A 21,361-nucleotide genomic window follows, 5' to 3' on the forward strand; every position below is an offset into this window, starting at 1 on the left:
ATACGCGCGGACTGGGAAGCCCGGTGGAGCGCGTTCGTCCCAAGACCGCGTTTTCATGGGCGCTGCGGTGGCGTCGTGAGGGCGATCTCGCCTTTTCTTTGGCGGGAGCAACTCAGGTTCCACCTGAGGGGTTTTTCCCTTCTCCGTGGCGGAGAACCTCCTCACTGGCGCCATGGATGCTCTAGCAAGATGGCGGAGCAAAGAAGAAGGAGCAAGAGGCGAGAAGATGAAGCTGAGCTGGGGGCTCCGCCCCCTCCCCATTTTATAGTCGGAGGAAGGCTACCCGCTGGCCTCTCACGCTCCAAGCAATGATGGCCTTACTGCATGCGCCTGGTAGTTGTCAAGTCGGGCAGTTGCCGAGGCGGCGTGGGGAAGTGGAGACGCCCACGGCCCATCAAGCGCCAAGCGTCGGCTCGGTCCGCAGGCGATTGGGGCCCACGGCACTTCGCCCTTGCCCTTTGGCTTTGCCTCGAAGCCAAGTCCGAGCATGCCTTGGGCCCGGGGGCTACTATCGGCGTTCTGGGAACTAGGGTACCCAGACTTGCCTGCATCCTTGTGGCTTCTACATCAACACCATTGCCTCTCCGATGAAGCGTGAGTAGTTTACCACAGACCTACGGGTCCATAGCTAGTAGCTGTTGGAAATATGCCCTAGAGGCAATAATAAAATGGTTATTATTGTATTTCCTTGTTCATGATAATTGTCTGTTGTTCATGCTATAATTGTATTAACTAGAAACCGTAATACATGTGTGAATACATAGACCACAACATGTCCCTAGTAAGCCTCTAGTTGACTAGCTCGTTGATCAATAGATGGTTATGGTTTCCTGACCATGGACATTGGATGTCATTGATAATGGGATCACATCATTAGGAGAATGATGTGATGGACAAGACCCAATCCTAAGCATAGCACAAGATCGTGTATTTCGTTTGCTAGAGCTTTACTAATGTCAAGTATCATTTCCTTAGACCATGAGATTGTGCAACTCCCAGATACCGTAGGAATGCTTTGGGTGTACCAAACGTCACAACGTAACTGGGTGGCTATAAAGGTGCACTACACGTATCTCCGAAAGTGTCTGTCGGGTTGGCACGAATCGAGACTAGGATTTGTCACTCCGTATGACGGAGAGGTATCTCTGGGCCCACTCGGTAATGCATCATCATAATGAGCTCAATGTGACTAAGGAGTTAGCCACGGGATCATGCGTTACGGTACGAGTAAAGTGACTTGCCGGTAACGAGATTGAACAAGGTATTGGGATACCGACGATCGAATCTCGGGCAAGTAACGTACCGATTGACAAAGGGAATTGTATACGGGATTGATTGAATCCTCGACATCATGGTTCATCCGATGAGATCATCGTGGAACATGTGGGAGCCAACATGGGTATCCAGATCCCGCTGTTGGTTATTGACCGGAGAGTCGTCTCGGTCATGTGTGCATGTCTCCCGAACCCGTAGGGTTACACACTTAAGGTTCAGTGACACTAGAGTTGTAGAGATATTAGTATGCGGTTAACCGAAAGTTGTTCGGAGTCCCGGATGAGATCCCGGACGTCACGAGGAGTTCCGGAATGGTCCGGAGGTAAATATTTATATATGGGAAGTCCTATTTTGGCCACCGGAAAATGTTCGGGTTTTTTCGATATTGTACCGGGAAGGTTCTAGAAGGTTCCGAAGTGGGCCCACCTGCATGGGGGGACCCACATGAACGTGGGTAGTGGGGGAAAGGCCCCACACCCCTGGTCAAGGCGCACCAAGATCCCACCTTAGAAAGAATAAGATCATATCCCGAAGGGATAAGATCAAGATCCCTAAAAAAGGGGGATAACAATCGGTGGGGAAGGGAAATGATGGGATTTCTTTCCCCCACCTTTGCCAACGCCCCAATGGACTTGGAGGGCAATAAACCAGCCCCCTCCACCCCTATATATAGTGGGGAGGCGCATGGGAGCAGCATCCCAAGCCCTAGCGCCTCCCTCCCTCCCGTGACACCTCTTCCTCCCCGCTTGCGCTTGGCGAAGCCCTGCCGGGATCCCGCTACTTCCACCACCACGCCGTCGTGCTGCTGGATCTCCATCAACTTCTCCTCCCCCCCTTGCTGGATCAAGGAGGAGACGTCCCCGCTCCGTACGTGTGTTGAACGCGGAGGTGCCGTCCGTTCGGCGCTAGGATCATCGGTGATTTGGATCACGACGAGTACGACTCCATCAACCCCGTTCTCTTGAACGCTTCCGGGCGCGATCTACAAGGGTATGTAGATGCACTCCCCTCTCTCTCGTTGCTAGATGACTCCATAGATTGATCTTGGTGATACGTAGAAAATTTTAAATTTCTGCTACGTTCCCCAACAGTGGCATCATGAGCCAGGTTTATGCGTAGATTCTATGCACGAGTAGAATACGAAGTAGTTGTGGGCGACGATTTCTTCAATTTTCTTACCGTTACTAGTCTTATCTTGATTCGGCGGCATTGTGGGATGAAGCGGCCCGGACCGACCTTACACGTACTCTTACGTGAGACAGGTTCCACCGACTGACATGCACTTGATGCATAAGGTGGCTAGCGGGTGTCTGTCTCTCCCACTTTAGTCGGATCGGATTCGATGAAAAGGGTCCTTATGAAGGGTAAATAGCAATTGGCATATCACCGTTGTGGCTTTTGCGTAGGTAAGAAACGTTCTTGCTAGAAACCCATAGCAGCCACGTAAAACATGCAACAACAATTAGAGGACGTCTAACTTGTTTTTGCAGGGTATGCTATGTGATGTGATATGGCCAAAAGGATGTGATGAATGATATATGTGATGTATGAGATTGATCATGTTCTTGTAATAGGAATCACGACTTGCATGTCGATGAGTATGACAACCGGCAGGAGCCATAGGAGTTGTCTTAATTTATTGTATGACCTGCATGTCAATGAAAAACGCCATGTAATTACTTTACTTTATTGCTAACCGTTAGCCATAGTAGTAGAAGTAATAGTTGGCGAGACAACTTCATGAAGACACGATGATGGAGATCATGGTGTCATGCCGGTGACGAAGGTGATCATGCCGCGCCTCGAAGATGGAGATCAAAAGGCGCAAGATGATATTGGCCATATCATGTCACTTTATGATTTGCATGTGATGTTTGTCATGTTTACATCTTATTTGCTTAGAACGACGGTAGCATAAATAAGATGATCCCTCACTAAAATTTCAAGAGATGTGTTCCCCCTAACTGTGCACCGTTGCGAAGGTTCGTTGTTTCGAAGCACCACGTGATGATCGGGTGTGATAGATTCTAACGTTCGCATACAACGGGTGTTGACGAGCCTAGCATGTACAGACATGGCCTCGGAACACAAGCAAAACACTTAGGTTGACTTGACGAGCCTAGCATGTACAGACATGGCCTCGGAACGCAAGAGACCAAAAGGTCGAACATGAGTCGTATAGTAGATACGATCAACATGGAGATGTTCACCGATGATGACTAGTCCGTCTCACGTGATGATCGGACACGGCCTAGTCGATTCGGATCATGTATCACTTAGATGACTAGAGGGATGTCTATCTAAGTGGGAGTTCATTAAATAATCAGATGAACTTAATTATCATGAACATAGTCAAAAGGTCTTTGCAAATAATGTCGTAGCTTACGCTTTAGTTCTACTAAGATATGATCCTAGAGAAAATTTAGTTGAAAGTTGATAGTAGCAATTATGCGGACTGGGTGCGTAAACTGAGGATTGTCCTCATTGCTACACAAAAGGCTTATGTCCTTAATGCACCGCTCGGTGTGCTGAACCTCGAGCGTCGTATGTAGATGTTACGAAACATCTGACATACACGTTTTGATGACTACCTGATAGTTCAGTGTGTGATGCTAACGGTTTAAAATTGTGGCACCAAAGACGGTTTTGAAACGTCGCAGAACATATGAGATGTTCCAAAGACTGAAATTGGGATTTCAGACTAGTGCCCACGTCAAGAGGTATGAGACCTCTGACAAGTTTCTTAAGCCTGCAAACTAAGGGAGAAAAGCTCAATCATTGAGCATGTGCTCAGATTGTCTGAGTACTACAATCACTTGAATCAAGTGGGAGTTAATCTTCCAGATGAGATAGTGATGGTTCTCCATAGTCGCCGCCACCAAGCTATTAGAGCTTCGTGATGAACTATAACATATCAGGGATAGACATGATGATCCTTGAGCAACTCGCGATGTTTTACACCGCGAAAGTAGAAATCAAGTAGGAGCATCAATTGTTGATGGTTAGTAAAACCACTAGTTTCTAGAAGGGCAAGGGCAAGAAGGGATACTTCATGAAACGGCAAATCAGTTGCTGCTCTAGTGAAGAAACCCAAGGTTGAACCCAAACCCGAGACTAAGTGCTTCTGAAATGAGGGGAACAGTCACTGAAGCAGAACTACCCTACATACTTCGTAGATGAGAAGGCTGGCAAGGTCGACAGAAGTATATTGGATATACATTATATTAATGTGTACTTTACTAGTACTCCTAGTAGCACCAGGGTATTAGATACCGGTTCGGTTGCTAAGTGTTAGTAACTCGAAATAAAAGCTGCGGAATAAACGGAGACTAGCTAAAGGTGAGATGACGATATGTGTTTCCAAGGTTGATGTGATCAAGCATCGCATGCTCCCTCTACCATCGAGATTGGGGTTAAACCTGAATAATTGTTATTTGGTGTTTGCGTTAAGCATAGACATGATTGGATTATGTTTATCGCAATACGGTTATTCATTACAGGAGAATAATGGTTACTCTGTCTATTTGAATAATACCTTCAATGGTCTTGCACCTAAAATGAATGGTTTATTGAATCTCGATCGTAGTGATACACATGTTCATGCCAAAAGATATAAGATAGTAATGATAGTACACATACTTGTGGCACTGCACTTGAGTCATATTGTTATAAAACGCATGAAGAAGCTCCATGTTGATGGATCTTTGGACTCACTCGTTTTTGAAAAGATTGAGACATGCGAACCATGTCTATTAGTATATATGCATGAAGAAAGTCCATACAGATGGATCATTTAGACTCACTTGATTTTGAATCACTTGAGAAATGCAAATCATACCACATGGGCAAGATGACTGAAAGGCCTCATTTTCAGTAAGATGGAACAAGAGAGCAACTTGTTGGAAGTAATACATTTGATGTGTGCAGTCCAATGAGTGCTGAGGCATGCAGTGGATATCGTTATGTTCTTACTTCACAGATGATTTGCGTAGATGCTGAGAATATTTACTTGATGAAACACAAGTCTGAATTATTGAAAGGTTCAAGTAATTTCAGAGTGAAGTTGAAGATCGTCGTGACAAGAGGATAAAATGTCTGTGATATGATCATAGAGATGAATATCTGAGTTACGAGTTTGGCACACAATTAAGAAATTGTGGAAATTGTTTCACGACTAATACCGCCTGGAACACCATATTGTGATGGTGTGTCCGAACATCATAACTGCACCCTATTGGATATGGTGCATACCATGATGTCTCTTATCGAATTACAACTATCGTTTATGGGTTAGGCATTAGAGACAACCGCATTCACTTTAAATATGAAATATGGTTTAGAGAAACCTAAGCTGTCGTCTCTTAAAAGTTTGGGGCTGCGACGCTTATGTGAAAAATTTTCAGGCTGATAAGCTCGAACCCAAAGCGGATAAATGCATCTTCATAGAATACCCAAAACAGTTGGGTATACTTCCTATTTCAGATCTGGAAGCAAAAGTGATTGTTTCTAGAAACGGGTCCTTTCTCGAGGAAAAGTTTCTCTCGAAAGAATTGAGTGGGAGGATGGTGGAGACTTGATGAGGTCATTGAACCGTCACTTCAACTAATGTGTAGCAGGGCACAGGAAGTTGTTCTTGTGGCACCTACACCAATTGAAGTGGAAGCTTATGATAGTGATCATGAAACTTCAGATCAAGTCACTACCAAACCTCATAGGACGACAAGGATGCGTACTACTTCAGAGTGGTACGTAATCCTGTCTTGGAAGTCATGTTGCTAGACAACAATGAACCTACGAGCTATGGAGAAGCGATGGTTGGCCCGGATTCCGATGAATGGCTTGAGGCCATAAAATCCGAGAGGATCCATGTATGAAAACAAAGTATAGACTTTGAAAGAACTACTTGATGGTCGTAAGGCTGTTGGGTACAGATGGATTTTAAAGGGAAGACAGACAATGATGGTAAGTGTCACCATTAAGAAAGCTCGACTTGTCGTTAAGATGTTTTCCGGCAAGTTCAAGGAGTTGACTGCGATGAGACTTTCTCACTCGTAGCGATGCTAAGAGTCTGTTAGAATTATATTAGCAGTTACTGCATTATTTATGAAACCTTGCAGATAGGATGTCAAAACATTGTTTCCTCGACGATTTTCTTGAGGAAAGGTTGTATGTGATACAACCAGAAGGTTTTGTCAATCCTGAAAGATGCTAACAAGTATGCAAAGCTCCAGCAATCCTTCTAAGGATTGGAGTAAGCATCTCGGAGTTGGAATGAACGCTTTGATGAGATGATCAAAGATTTTGGGTTTATACAAGGTTCATGAGAAACTTGTATTTCCAAAGAAGTGAGTGGGAGCACTATAGATTTTTGATGAGTATATGTTGTTAACATATTGTTGATCAGAAATGATGTAGAATTTCTGGAAAGCATCCAGGGTTATTTGAAAAGTGTTTTTAATGGAAAACCTGGATTAAGCTACTTGAACATTGAGCATCAAGATCTATAAGGATAGATCAAAAAATGCTTAATAGTACTTTCAAATGAATACATACCGTGACAAGATTTTGAAGGAGTTCAAAATAGATCAGCAAAGAAGGAGTTCTTGGCTGTGTTACAAGGTGTGAGTATTGAGTAAGACTCAAGACCTGACCACGGCAGAAGAGAGAGAAAGGACGAAGGTCGTCCCCTATGCTTTAGACGTAGGCTCTACAGTATGCTATGCTGTGTACCGCACCTGAAGTGTGCCTTGCCATGAGTTAGTCAAGGGGTACAATAGTGATCTGGGAATGGATCACATGACAGCGGTCGAACTTATCCTTAGTATCTAGTGGACTAAGGAATTTTCTCGATTATGGAGGTGGTAAAACAGTTCGTCGTAAAGGGTTACGTCGATGCAAACTTTGACACTAATCCGGATGACTCTGAGTAGTAAACCGGATTCGTATAGTAGAGCAGTTATTTGGAATAGCTCCAAGTAGCGCGTGGTAGCTACATCTACAAGATGACATAGAGATTTGTAAAGCACACACGGATCTGAATGTTGCAAACCCGTTGACTAAAACCTCTCTCGTAAGCATAACATGATCAAACCCTAGAACTCATTGAGTGTTAATCACATGGTGATGTGAACTAGATTATTGACTCTAGTAAACTCTTGGGTATTAGTCACATGGCGATGTGAACTTTGAGTGTTAATCACATGGTGATGTGAACTAGATTATTGACTCTAGTGCAAGTGGGAGACTATTGGAAATATGCACTAGAGGCAATAATAAAATGGTTATTATTGTATTTCCTTGTTCATGATAATTGTCTGTTGTTCATGCTATAATTGTATTAACTGGAAACCGTAATACATGTGTGAATACATAGACCACAACATGTCCCTAGTAAGCCTCTAGTTGACTAGCTCGTTGATCAATAGATGGTTATGGTTTCCTGACCATGGACATTGGATGTCATTGATAACGGGATCACATCATTAGGAGAATGATGTGATGGACAAGACCCAATCCTAAGCATAGCACAAGATCGTGTAGTTCGTTTGCTAGAGCTTTTCTAATGTCAAGTATCATTTCCTTAGACCATGAGATTGTGCAACTCCCGGATACCGTAGGAATGCTTTGGGTGTACCAAACGTCACAACGTAACTGGGTGGCTATAAAGGTGCACTAGAGGTATCTCCGAAAGTGTCTGTTGGGTTGGCACGAATCGAGACTGGGATTTGTCACTCCGTATGACGAAGAGGTATCTCTGGGCCACTCGGTAATGCATCATCATAATGAGCTCAATGTGACTAAGGAGTTAGCCACGGGATCATGCGTTATGGTACGAGTAAAGTGACTTGCCGGTAACGAGATTGAACAAGGTATTGGGATACCGACGATCGAATCTCGGGCAAGTAACGTACCGATTGACAAAGGGAATTGTATACGGGATTGATTGAATCCTCGACATCGTGGTTCATCCGATGAGATCATCGTGGAACATGTGGGAGCCAACATGGGTATCCAGATCCCGCTGTTGGTTATTGACCGGAGAGTCGTCTCGGTCATGTCTGCATGTCTCCCGAACCCGTAGGGTCTACACACTTAAGGTTCGGTGATGCTAGAGTTGTAGAGATATTAGTATGCAGTTAACCGAAAGTTGTTTGGAGTCCCGAATGAGATCCCGGATGTCACGAGTAGTTCCGGAATGGTCCGGAGGTAAAGATTTATATATGGGTACGTATTCCTATTTTGGCCACCGGAAAATGTTCGAGTTTTTTCTGTATTGTACCGGGAAGGTTCTAGAAGGTTCCGAAGTGGGGCCCACCTGCATGGGGGGACCCACATGAACGTGGGTAGTGGGGGCAAGGCCCCACACCCCTGGTCCAGGCGCACCAAGATCCCACCTTAGAAGGAATAAGATCATATCCCGAAGGGATAAGATCAAGATCCCTAAAAAAGGGGGGATAACAATCGGTGGGGAAGGGAAATGATGGGATTTCTTTCCCCCACCTTTGCCAACGCCCCAATGGACTTGGAGGGCAATAAACCAGCCCCCTCCACCCCTATATATAGTGGGGAGGCGCATGGGAGCAGCACCCCAAGCCCTGGCGCCTCCCTCCCTCCCGTGACACCTCTTCCTCCCCGCTTGCGCTTGGCGAAGCCCTGCCGGGATCCCGCTACTTCCACCACCATGCCGTCGAACTGCTGGATCTCCATCAACTTATCCTCCCCCTTGCTGGATCAAGAAGGAGGAGACGTCCCTGCTCCGTACGTGTGTTGAACGCGGAGGTGCCGTCCGTTCGGCGCTAGGATCATCGGTGATTTGGATCACGACGAGTACGACTCCATCAACCCCGTTCTCTTGAACGCTTCCGCGCGCGATCTACAAGGGTATGTAGATGCACTCCCCTCTCTCTCGTTGCTAGATGACTCCATAGATTGATCTTGGTGATACGTAGAAAATTTTAAATTTCTGCTACGTTCCCCAACAGTAGCTAGATGGCTTCTTCTCTCTGTTTGATTCTCTATACAAAGTTCTCCTTGATGTTCTTGGAGATCTATTCGATGTAATACTCTTTTGCGGTGTGTTTGCCGAGATCCGATGAATTGTGGATTTATGATCATCCTATCTATGAATATTATTTGAATCTCCTCTGAATTCTCCTATGCATGATTTGATATCTTTGCAAGTATCTTTGAACTATCGATTTGGTTTGGCCAACTAGATTGGTTTCTCTTGCAATGGGAGAAGTGCTTAGCTTTGGGTTCAATCTTGCGGTTCTCGATCCTAGTGACAGAAGGGGAACCGACACGTATTGTTGATGTCTACTATGCAACTTTATTCTTGTAGACACGTGTTGGGCCTCCAAGCGCAGAGTTTTGTAGGACAGTAGCAATTTTCCCTCAAGTGGATGACCTAAGGTTTATCAATCCGTGAGAGGTGTAGGATAAATATGGTCCCTCTCAAACAAGCCTGCAACCAAAGACAATAAATCTCTTGTGTCCCCAACACTCCCAATACAATGGCAAATTGTATAGGTGCACTAGTTCGGTGAAGAGATGGTGATAAAAGTGTAATATGAATGGTAGAAATATGTTTTTATAATCTGAATAAATAAAAACAGCAAGGTAACAAATAGTAAACAGGCACAAAAACGGTATTGCAATGCTTGAAAATGAGGCCTAGGGTCCGTACTTTCACTAGTGCAACCTCTCAACAATGCTAACATAGTTGGATCATATGATTATCCCTCAAAGTGGAATGAAGAATCACTCCCGAGTTCCTATTAGCGGAGAACAAAAGATAGAAATTGCTTGTAGGGTACGAAACCACCTCAAAGCTATTCTTTCCGTTTGATCTATTCAAGAGTTCGTACTAAAATAACACAAAGCTATTCTTTTCGTTCGATCTATCCTAGAGTTCATACTAAAATAACACCAAAGCAAATTCATATTCATAATACTCAATCCACACAAAGAACTACAAGGAGACCCCAAAGTTTCTATCGGAGAAAAGATAATAAAAATGTGCATCAACCCCTATGCAAAGATTACCCCAATATCACCGCGGGAATCCGCAAGTTGAGTGCCATAACGTATATCAAGTGAATCAATATGATACCCCATTATCATCTCAAGTATTCATACCGCAAGACATACATCATGTGTTCCCAAATCTGAACATTCAATCCGACATGACAAAACTTCAAAGGGTAAAGATTAAATTCATCACAAAAAGAGAATAGAGGGGAGAAACATCATATGATCCATCTATGTTAACAAGGCTCATGATATAGATCACGAGATAGAGAGATTTAACACATAGCTACTGGTACAAACCCTCAGCCCCAAGGGTGGACTACTCCCTCCTCACCGTGGTGCCCGCCGGGATGATGAAGATGGTCACCGGAGATGATTCCCCCCTCCGGCAGGGTGCCGGAACATGGTCTAGATTGGTTTTTGGTGGCTACAGAGGCCTGCATCGGCGGAACTTCTGATCTAGGTTAACCCCAAGGGGTTTCGGAATATTTGGGAATTTATAGTGCAAATAAGGGGTACGGGAGGCCACCGAGGTGACCACAACCCACCAGGGCGCGCCTGGGCCCCCAGGCGTGCCCTGGTGGTTTGTGCCCCCCTCGGGGCACCCCCGAGGTGCTGCTCTGGCCCATCTTGGGTGTTCTGGTCCATAAAAAATCTCCAAAAAGTTTCGTGGTGATTGGACTCCGTTTGATATTGATTTCCTGCGATGTAAAAAACATGCAAAAAACAGCAACTCGCACTTGGCACTATGTTAATAGTTTAGTCCCAGAAAATGATATAAAATGATTATAAAACATCCAAGAATCATAATATAACAGCATGGAACAACAAAATATTATAGATACGTTGGAGACGTGTCAGCATCCCTAAGCTTAATTACTGCTCGTCCTCGAATAGGTAAATGATAAAAGCAAAAAAATTATGTGGAATGCTGCCTAACATGTCATATCATTTTTTTTTCTTTATAGCATGGACATTTGGACTTTTATATTGTTCAAAGCAATAGTCTAGTTTTGGCATGATAATTTAGATACTCAAGAATATCAACAAGCAACCATGTCTTTAATAATATCAACGCTAAAATAAGCTATCCCTAGCCCATCATGATCAATCATTGATCCATTCATGAAACACACTCGCATACTAGCTACACCCAATGCTCAAGTACGATCATAGTGCCCCCTAGTTGATGCTTTTTTAAGAGAAGATGGAGACTCAAAGTAAAGATAAAAATTGCATAAAGTAAAAGAAAGGCCTTTCGTAGAGGGAAGTAGGGATTTGTAGAGGTGCCAGAGCTCAAAGCGAAAATTTAGAGATAAAAACATTTTGAGAGGCATACTTTTCCCACCAACGAAAATGACTTAGAGCTCCCAACACTTTCCATGCTAGATATATCATAGGCGGTTCCCAAACAAAAAATAAAGTTTATTCCTTTTTCCACCATACTTTCACTTTCCATGGCTAACCGTATCCACGGGTGCCCTCCATACCAACACTTCCCAAGGAATTTATTATTTGATAACATAAAGTAAATTCATTTTTCATTTCGGGACTGGGCATCCCTAATACCTTTGACTTACTCTCGTGCAATGACAAGTGAATAAACACTCATCGTGAGAATAACACATCTAGCATGGGAAATATTGTCCACCCCTCACCGCCCCATGAGTGGTACGAGCCCACAAAAGAGAAATTTATTTTGAGAATTAGAGATGGAACATACCAATTTTCTGAACGGCAAAAGAATACCGCATATAGGTAGGTATAGTGGACTCATGTGGAAAAACTAAGGATTTTGGATGCACAAGTAGTGATCATACTTAGTGCAAAATGAAGGCTAGCAAAAGATTGAGAAGCGACCAACCAAGAAATGAATAATCTCATAAGCGATCATTGAGCATAATTAACACCGAATAATGCACCACAAGTAGGATGTAATTTCATTGCATAACTATTGACTTTCGTGCTTGCATAGGGAATCACAAACCTTAACACCAATATTCCTACTAAAGCATAATTACTCATCAACATGACTCACATATCACATCATCATATCTCAAGACTATTACAAGGAATCAAGTTTATTTTGTCCAATGATCTTCATGAAAGTTTTTATTATATCTTTCTTGAATATCAATCACTTTGGAACTAATTTTCATGTGTTGCTTTTGATAAGCTCATACAAATATAAGTGAAGATCATGAACATAATATTTATTTCTCTCAAATTAATTTAAGTGAAGCAAGAGAGTATTTCTTCAAAAATACTAAAGCACACCATGCTCGAAAAGATATAAGTGAAGCACTAGAGCAATTCCATAGAAAAGAGCTTCATTGACGGGATGTGAATGCCGCTTACTTAGCCTCCCTGGCAACTATTTGAGGACTCTATTTTATTTAAAAAAACTCTCAAATCTAAGTATTTTATTAAAACAGTAAGCAAAATGAAAATAAAATGACATTCTAAGAATAACACAACTCGTGTGAAGAAGCAAAAACTTAGGCTCAACCGATACTAACCGATAATTGTTGATGAAGAAAGGTGGGATGCCTACCGGGGCACCCCCAAGCTTAGATGCTTGAGACTTCTTGAAATATTATCTTGGGGTGCCTTGGGCATCCCCAAGCTTTAGCTTTTGTGTCTCCTTAATTCCTCTCATATCACGGTTTTCCTAAATCTCAAAAGCTTCATCCGCACAAAACTCAACAAGAACTCGTGAGATAAGTTAGTATAAACTAATGCAAAAACCTTATCATTATCTAATGTAGCAAATCACTAAAATTATTATTCAACATTGCATACTAAATGTCTCTGCATATTTAGTACTCCTATCCTCAAATGGGATCACTAAACAAGCAAACATATGCAAACAATGCAAACATAACAGCAATCTGCCAAAATAGTATAGTTTGTAAAGAATGCAAGAGTATCAATACTTTTTAAAATCCAAAATTATGAAAATTTTACCACACTGTAGAAAATTTATCAGAGCTTATTATGCAAAAAGTTTCAACATTTTATCACATTCTGAATTTTCTAGGGAATTTTTGCAACAGCGGTAAGCTTTCTGTTTTCAAACAGCAACATGTAGACTTGTAAAATAAACATAGTAAAGTCTATCAATGCCACTTTATTGAGATAAAAGATGCAAAACATTATTCTAAATAACATCAAGCAAATCCTAACAAAATAAATTGATGCTCCAAGCAAAACACATATCATGTGACGAATGAAAACATAGCTCCAAGTGAGGTTACCGATAATGTTGGAGACGAAAGAGGGGATGCCTTCCGGGGCATCCCCAAGCTTAGTTGCTTGGATCTTCCTTTAATATCACCTTGGGGTGCCTTGTTCATCCCCAAGATTAGGGTATTGTCACTCCTTATTCTCCTCATATCAACATCTCGCCCAAAACTTGAAAACTTCAATCACACAAAACTTAACAGAACTTCGTGAGATAGGTTAGTATGATAAAGAGCAAACCATTCCACTTTTGGTACTGACAAAGACAATATTCATAATTGCTCTCAAACAATGACTACTGTATCATATCATTTCCACAATTTATATTGAGCAATATATGCCATGGAAACTAGAAAACCAGCAAACATGCATTGAAAACAGAATCTGTCAAAAACAGAACAGTTTGTAATGATCTGGATAACTACCATACTTCTGCTACGTCTCCAACGTATCTATATTTTTTTCTTGTTCCATGCTGTTATATTATCAATCTTGGATGTTTTATAATCATTTTATATCATTTTTTGGTACTAACCTATTGACATAGTGCCAAGTGTGAGTTGCTGTTTTTTTCATGTTTTTTACATCGCAGAAAAATTAATATCATAACGAGCCCAAATGCCCCGAAACTTTACGGAGAATTTTTATCGGCCAGAAGGAATACAACGGGCCCTGGCTACGCCTGGGGGCGCCCCGAGGGAGGCACAACCCACTAGGGTGCACCAGGAGGCCCAGGCACGCCCTGGTGGGTTGTGCCCACCTCGGGTGCCCCCGGACCGCCTCTTTGCTCTATAAAGACCCCAATATTTCCAGAACCCTAGAGGCATCGACGAAATATTCATCCAGCTGCCGCAGAGTCCAGAACCACCAGATCCAATGTAGACACCATCTCGAATGGGGTTCACCACCTCCATTGGTGCCTCTCCGATGATGTGTGAGTAGTTCTTTGTAGACCTTCGGGTCCGTAGTTAGTAGCTAGATGGCTTTATCTCTCTCTCTGAATTCTCAATACAATGGTCTCTTGGAGATCCATATGATGTAACTCTTTTGCAGTGTGTTTATTGGGATCGATGAACTTTCAGTTTGTGATCAGATCTATCTTTTAATATCCATGAAAGTATTTGAGTTTCTTTGATCTCTTTTATGCATGATATCTTATAGCCTCGTATTTCTTCTCTGATATTTTGGTTTTGTTTGGCCAACTTTATCTATTTATCTTGCAATGGGAAGAGGTGCTTTGTAGTGGGTTCGATCTTACGGTGCTTGATCCCAGTGATAAAAAGGGAACTGACACGTATGTATCGTTGCTACTAAGGATAAAACGATGGGGTCTATCTCTACATAGATAGATCTTGTCTACATCATTTCATATTTCTTATTGCATTACTCCATTTTTCCATGAACTTAATACACTAGATGCATGCTGGATAGCGGTCGATGTGTGGAGTAATAGTAGTAGATGCAGGCAAGAGTCAGTCTACTAATCTTGGACGTGATGCCTATATAATGATCATTGCCTGGATATCGTCATGAGTATTTGAAGTTCTATCAATTGCCCAAAAGTAATTTGTTCACTCATCGTTTGCTATTTTTCTCGAGAGAAGCCACTAGTGAAACCTACGGCCCACGGGTCTCTTTCTCATATTATTTGCCTTTGCGATCTACTTTTTCCTTGCATTTATTTTCAGATCTATTGAACCAAAAATCCAAAAATACCTTGCTGCAATTTATTCTTATTTATTTTATTTGGTGTTCTATCCATCAATTTACTACAAATTTATCTCACATCTATTTGCCTACTTGAGGTGCCGTACCCTGGAAGGGATTGACAACCCCTTTAACACGTCAGGTTGCGAGGATTTGTTATCTGTGTGCAGGGGTTGTTTACGTTGTGTTTCTTGGTTCTCCTACTGGTTCGATAACCTTGGTTTCATATCTGAGGGAAATACCTACCGCCGTTGTGCTGCATCATCCCTTCCTCTTTGGGGAAATACCGACGTAGCTTCAAGCGACATCATGTAACTCTTTTTCGGTGTGTTTGTTGGGATCGGATGAACTTTGAGTTTATGATCAGATCTATCTTTTTATATCCATGAAAGTATTTGAGTTTCTTTGATCTATTTTATGCATGATTGCTTATAGCCTCGTATTTATTCTCCGATATTTGGGTTTTCTTTGGCCAACTTGATCTATTTATGTTCCAATGGGAAGAGGCGCTTTGTAGTGGGTTTGATCTTACAGTGCTTGATCCCAGTGACAGAAGGGGAACCGACACGTATGTATCATTGCTACTAAGGATAAAATAATGGGGTCTATTTCTACATAGATAGATCTTGTCTACATCATGTCATCGTTCTTATTGCATTACTCCGTTTTTCCATGAACTTAATACAGTAGATGCATGCTGGATAGCGGTTGATGTGTGGAGTAATAGTAGTAGATGCAGGCAGGAGTCGGTCTACTAATCTTGGACGTGATGCCTATGTAATGATCATTGCCTGGATATCATCATGATTATTTGAAGTTCTATCAATTGCCCAACAGTAATTTGTTCACCCACCGTTTGCTATTTTTCTCGAGAGAAGCCACTAGTGAAACCTACGGCCCCCGATTCTCTTTCTCATATTATTTGCCTTTGCGATCTATTTTCCTTTGCTTTTATTTTCAGATCTACTAAACCAAAAATACAAAAATACCTTGCTGCAATTTATTCTTATTTATTTTATTTGGTGTTCAATCTATCAATCTACTACAATTTTATCTCGCGTCTGTTTGCCTATCTTGAGGCGCCTCTACCCGAAAGGGATTGACAACCCCTTTTACACGTAGGGTTGCGAGAAGTTGTTATTTGTGTGCAGGTGATGCTTATGTTGTGTTGCTCGATTCTCCTACTTTGGTTCTCCTACTGGTTCGATAACCTTGGTTTCACATCTGAGGGAAATACCTACCGCCGCTGTGCTGCATCATCCCTTCCTCTTTGGGGAAATACCGACGTAGCTTCAAGTGACATCACCCACCAGGGTGACCTTCCCGGTAGTTTCTTATTTTCCTATTTTTTGTTATTTTCGAAAACTGAATGAAAATATTTTTGCGGACTTTTCAGAGTCCGTTTACTTACCGTATCAAGTACCTCCTCTTTTTCACGATTCTGGAGTGTTCCGGAAGGTCTCTTTAATATGTTCTTCCGGTGTCATAGTTTGGATAATACTGCTTTCAACATTAACGGGCGTACCTGAGATATAGTGTTTTATTCGTTGCTGTCGGTGGGAAACGACACCTATGGGATCACAAGAATCCCTACTACGGTTGCCGGGGCGCAGGGTTGTGAGAAGAGCAGGATTAGCAGTCAACACAAGGATCGTTTACCCAGGTTCGGGCCGCAAGGATGCGTAATACCCTAGTCCTGCTTTGGTGGCTGTATTTCAGAGAGTTCTTGAGCTCTCGAACTAGCTGTGGTGGCTGCATGGTCCAAAAGAGCCGAATCCCTCTCCAGTACGCCATGGGCCTCCTTTTATAGTCGAAAGGGGCTGCCACAGTGGCACACAGGAGGTGGAAAGGCATACAGTACTGCGAGCTTATCGTACGTATTACAGGACAAGACGCATTTAATGCGCCACTGAGGTGTCCCCTAGCTTTATCGGGGACGGGAGCGAGGCCCGTCCCGTCCGTCGCCGCTCCTCCTCGCTTCGACATGCGCCCTGGCCAGCGATGCGTGCGGAGCCATGTAGGCAGGCAGGCAGCTGAGGTGGCGATGTGGTAGGGTCTTCACGAAGATCTGCATGCCACCACGCAGGAGCTTGCCGATCTGGCCAGGAAGCAGCATGTTGCCACGCAGGTGCCAGCCCAGCTGGTTGGGCTGGCAGCTGCATGCGAACGGCGGTGGAAAACTTTGGCTGGCGCGGGCCTGGCAGTGGCCCCGTTGATGTCCTCGGCAAGGGCCTTGCCGGGGGCCCGGCAAGGGTCTTGCCGTGGCGCATAGTCGTCCCCGGCAAGGATCTTGCCGGGGGTCTTGTGGCTTTCCTCGGCAAGGATTTCGCCGAGGGTCGCCGTCTTCTGGTCCTCATCTGATCTCATACATCCGTGGTCTCAACAAAGATCTGCATGCCACCACAGAGGTGCCTCCCGAGCCCTGGTCCAAGCGCAGTTAGTTGGGTTGGAACCCGCGGGCTCAAGGGTGGCTCGTTCTGTTGGTGTTTGGGCAAGTTGCCCCGGCAAGGTTCTTGCCGGGGCTGCGGAGGCCTGCCCCGGCAAGGGCCTTGCCGGGGGACTCCACCCCGCCCCTTTGCTGTCTTGCGTTTCTGGTCTTGGCGTTGCCTTGATCGTCTTGTGTTGGGCTCCGGCTTCCCTCCCTTGCCCTGCTACGTGTGGCCACGGCGCATGGCTCTGACTGCCCGTGCACAAGTAAAGGGGTCAAAAGGAGAGCCCCTACTTTTATACACCGACAGGAGCCCCCGGGCCTGGGCCACACATAAGCGCGACACGTTGTTGGGCCAGGCCCAAAACGGTGCACGGGCGGGCGGGGCGGATTTTACCGCAGTAATTTTTCGTCTGCTGCGCTTCCCCATGCCCTGCGCGCGACGTGGAGGGTCGTGCCTGACGTGGGGGTCGTGCGTGGGGCGGTTTCCGCATGCATGCATCACATCATGGTAAAGAGGTGGCTCACGCCTTCCCCATAAAAGAGGGAGGCATGGAGGCGCAGCTCATTTACTGGATGGACCTGGGTCGCGGTCTTCAAGGCGCCCACTCCCCCCCCCCCCGATCACGGGGCGGGGAATGGTCGCCTCACCTGTCCTTTCGACCCTGCACGTTCGCCACGCGTCCTTCATGCAAGTGGCGGGCGGTGGAGGTGGGAAACCGGGCCGTCGCTGATTGGGGCGGCGGGTCGGTCCTGATTCCCTGCGCCTCCGACGGCTGGATTGGCTGGGTGGGGCGGCCGGGCCTCAACCTCGCCCCTTTATAAGGAGGGGGAGGGAGCACGTCATCCCGCATTCTTCCAGCACCCATCCTCCTTCATCTTTGCTTCTTTCTTCCACCTGCCATGGTGAGAGGAGGTGCTGGACCTTTGTCGGTGGCGGCGAGGGTCGCCGCTAATCAGCGCGTCCCTCCTCCCCACGAGCCCGTGGAGGCGGAGCCAGCTGCAAGAGGAAGGGGGAGGGGGCGTGGCCGAGGTCGCCGCGGCGGTCGGGGGAGAGGGGGCGAGGTGGCGCGGCGGTCGTGCCTCCGCCAGCGATGCCCCCCGCGGTGGAGGGCCACGTCGGGGACCGGCCCCACGAGTTCTTCATCAGGCTGCGCCGGCCACCGCGTCGTCGTCTCCGTCTTCCCACCCCTTTTGCTCACGAGATGGAGCTCGACCCTCCCCAGACCCTCAGGTTGCACATGAGGGGCTGCGGGACCGGCGGCACGCGGGTCGACGTCGACTTCCCTGCTCCTCACGTCATGTATCTCCGTCGCGGATGGAAGACATTCGCCCGCATCCATAGCCTGACGGTGGGGCTCGTCCTCTACTTCAAGTTAATGGAGGGCGGCCTGCTCTCCGTCAAGGTCTTCGGAGATCTTGGCACTCGCCTGAAGTGCTGCGTGGAGAGCTCCTTTGACGATGAAGATTCCTCCTCGAGCGAGAGCGACGAGGAGGACAGCGACAAAGACGATGAGGGTAGTAGGCGGGAGGATGACGGGTCCGACTAGGTGTCGAGCCCGCCGTCCCGGGGCGGTGTCGGCAGCAGCAGTATCTGCACAGGGCCCTCTGAACTTCTCGGGGTCGCCTCCTTGGGCGGCTGGCATAGGACGCCCGGGGAAGGCGAAGAAGCCGGGTGGCGGGCCGTCAAGTCGGACTACACGGGCACCGACGCCTTCGTCGCATATTGCTGGTCCTGCCGCCTCGTCTTCCAACTCTTCTCTGTAGGGGAACGTGACAGAAAACAAAAAATTCCGACCTACGCACCAGCCCAGGACCACTATGGAGACTGCATACATGGTTTGATCTTTTTCATTACCGACTCGTAGCGCAGCGGGAAGTAGAGTCGATGACAATCAGCGGTGCAGATCCCCGCAGCTAGGATTTACAACCTCCCAACCGTGAGGATGTATACCCTCATCTGCTCCTCAAACAGCCCTCCGGGAAGCGGTCGAACAGCCCGCCGGACGGTGTCGCGGGCAGCCCTTCGGGAGGACCTTCCAAACTCGAACGGTCACTCGGACAGCCCTTCGGGAGGACCTTCGAAACTCGGACGGTCACACGGACAGCCCTTCGGGAGGCACTCACGAACTAAGACCGAAACTACGATCTCTCTACAGAGTTGCACACATACGGTGTCATCTATCCGGCAGGGCTTCGCCGTCCAGAACTAGTTCCTGCCGGAACCCAGACAGCCTTACGGCTCTACGAAACTCTTTTCGTGGGAGGGAGAGAAGAAGCCAGATAATGCATGGCATGTGCATGAGAGCAAGGGATGAGAGTGGAGGGCTGCCCCTCCACCTCTATTTATAGGAAATCCCAAGGGGTGGGGTGGTTTTACAAGAAAACCCAAAACCCACATGAAATGGAGTCCTTCCCAAGGACCTAAAGAGTGAAAACAAGGGACAAGTGGGGCCCCGTGGATGAGCTGCACCCATGAAGGTCCCACCCCTTGTGGGGCCCCCAAAAGGAGGTTCCCACCCTTCCATGTCATCCCTAGATCTTTTGGGCAAAGCCCCAAAAGGTGGCTTTCCATAAAATATCCCAAAAAGCACTTTCACTATTCACGATGACATTTTTCAGCGTCCGTTCGAACTAAAAATATTTATGTGGGCTTAGAACATTTCCAGTACCCACCATAATAATTTTCAACGCGTTCTGGAACAATTCCAGTTTAGTGATTTTCATCTGCGAAAAGCATCTGAACCGGTTCCTGCAGCTCCGGAACATTTCCGTTTTTTATTTATGAAAATTCCAAAAAGTTTCCAGAATGATTCTGGCACCTTCCAAGAATTATCAGTCATGTGCCGAAACCATTTTGACTTAATGGCATACCCCAAAACAACTATTTCGGTTTCACCGAAACTCATCCGGTGACCTCTCTCTGCGGAACTTTTCCGTTGTCCGAAACTTTTCGGTGTCTGAAACTTTTTCGATGATTTTCTCTTAGACTCCCTGTCTAGTATTCAGCAGATAGATGACCCTTAAGCATGTGACCCTATAGGTTCGGTGAAGTATAGACATGACCCAGAACCCCTTTCGATCAATGATCAACATCGGACCCATGGACACCCATATTGACCCCTATACCCACACGAATAAATATTCGAGTGAACCTCCAGTTGCAGTGAGCTATTCCTGTTGCTTCGCGATATGTCACAAACACCCGAGGTGAGATTTATTGCATCCCCATGGACGAACAATTTGTCCACCATGCAAGTTACCTCGTTACCGGTTTTGTTCTCTTTTCTCGTTTCCGTGTTCCGGCATCCCAGAATCAAATCACAAGGTGTCTGGCCAGACGATTATGGATACCGTAACACCGAGAGGGCCCGAGAATATCTCTCCATGAGGAGCAAATCCCAATCTTGAGCTATCAAGTTACTTGACATACTTTTCCATGAACCCGTAAGCCGCCGTAATAGCCACCCATTTACGGATGACGGTTAACAAACCCCAAAGTTCATGAAGGAAGCATGAAGAAACTCGGTACTCTCACGGTCCAAGGAATCATGCAAACGTTAACCATCTCTGTGTTATGTGCCATTAAACTTGTGATGAATGAATCTCATAGCATAACATCAATCCGGGTCGATTCAACACAAATGTTCTCTTAACATTGTGCCCTCAAAGTTGCTG

The sequence above is a fragment of the Aegilops tauschii genome, chromosome 1, assembly GCF_002575655.3.
Source record: "Aegilops tauschii subsp. strangulata cultivar AL8/78 chromosome 1, Aet v6.0, whole genome shotgun sequence".
Lineage (NCBI taxonomy): Eukaryota > Viridiplantae > Streptophyta > Magnoliopsida > Poales > Poaceae > Aegilops > Aegilops tauschii.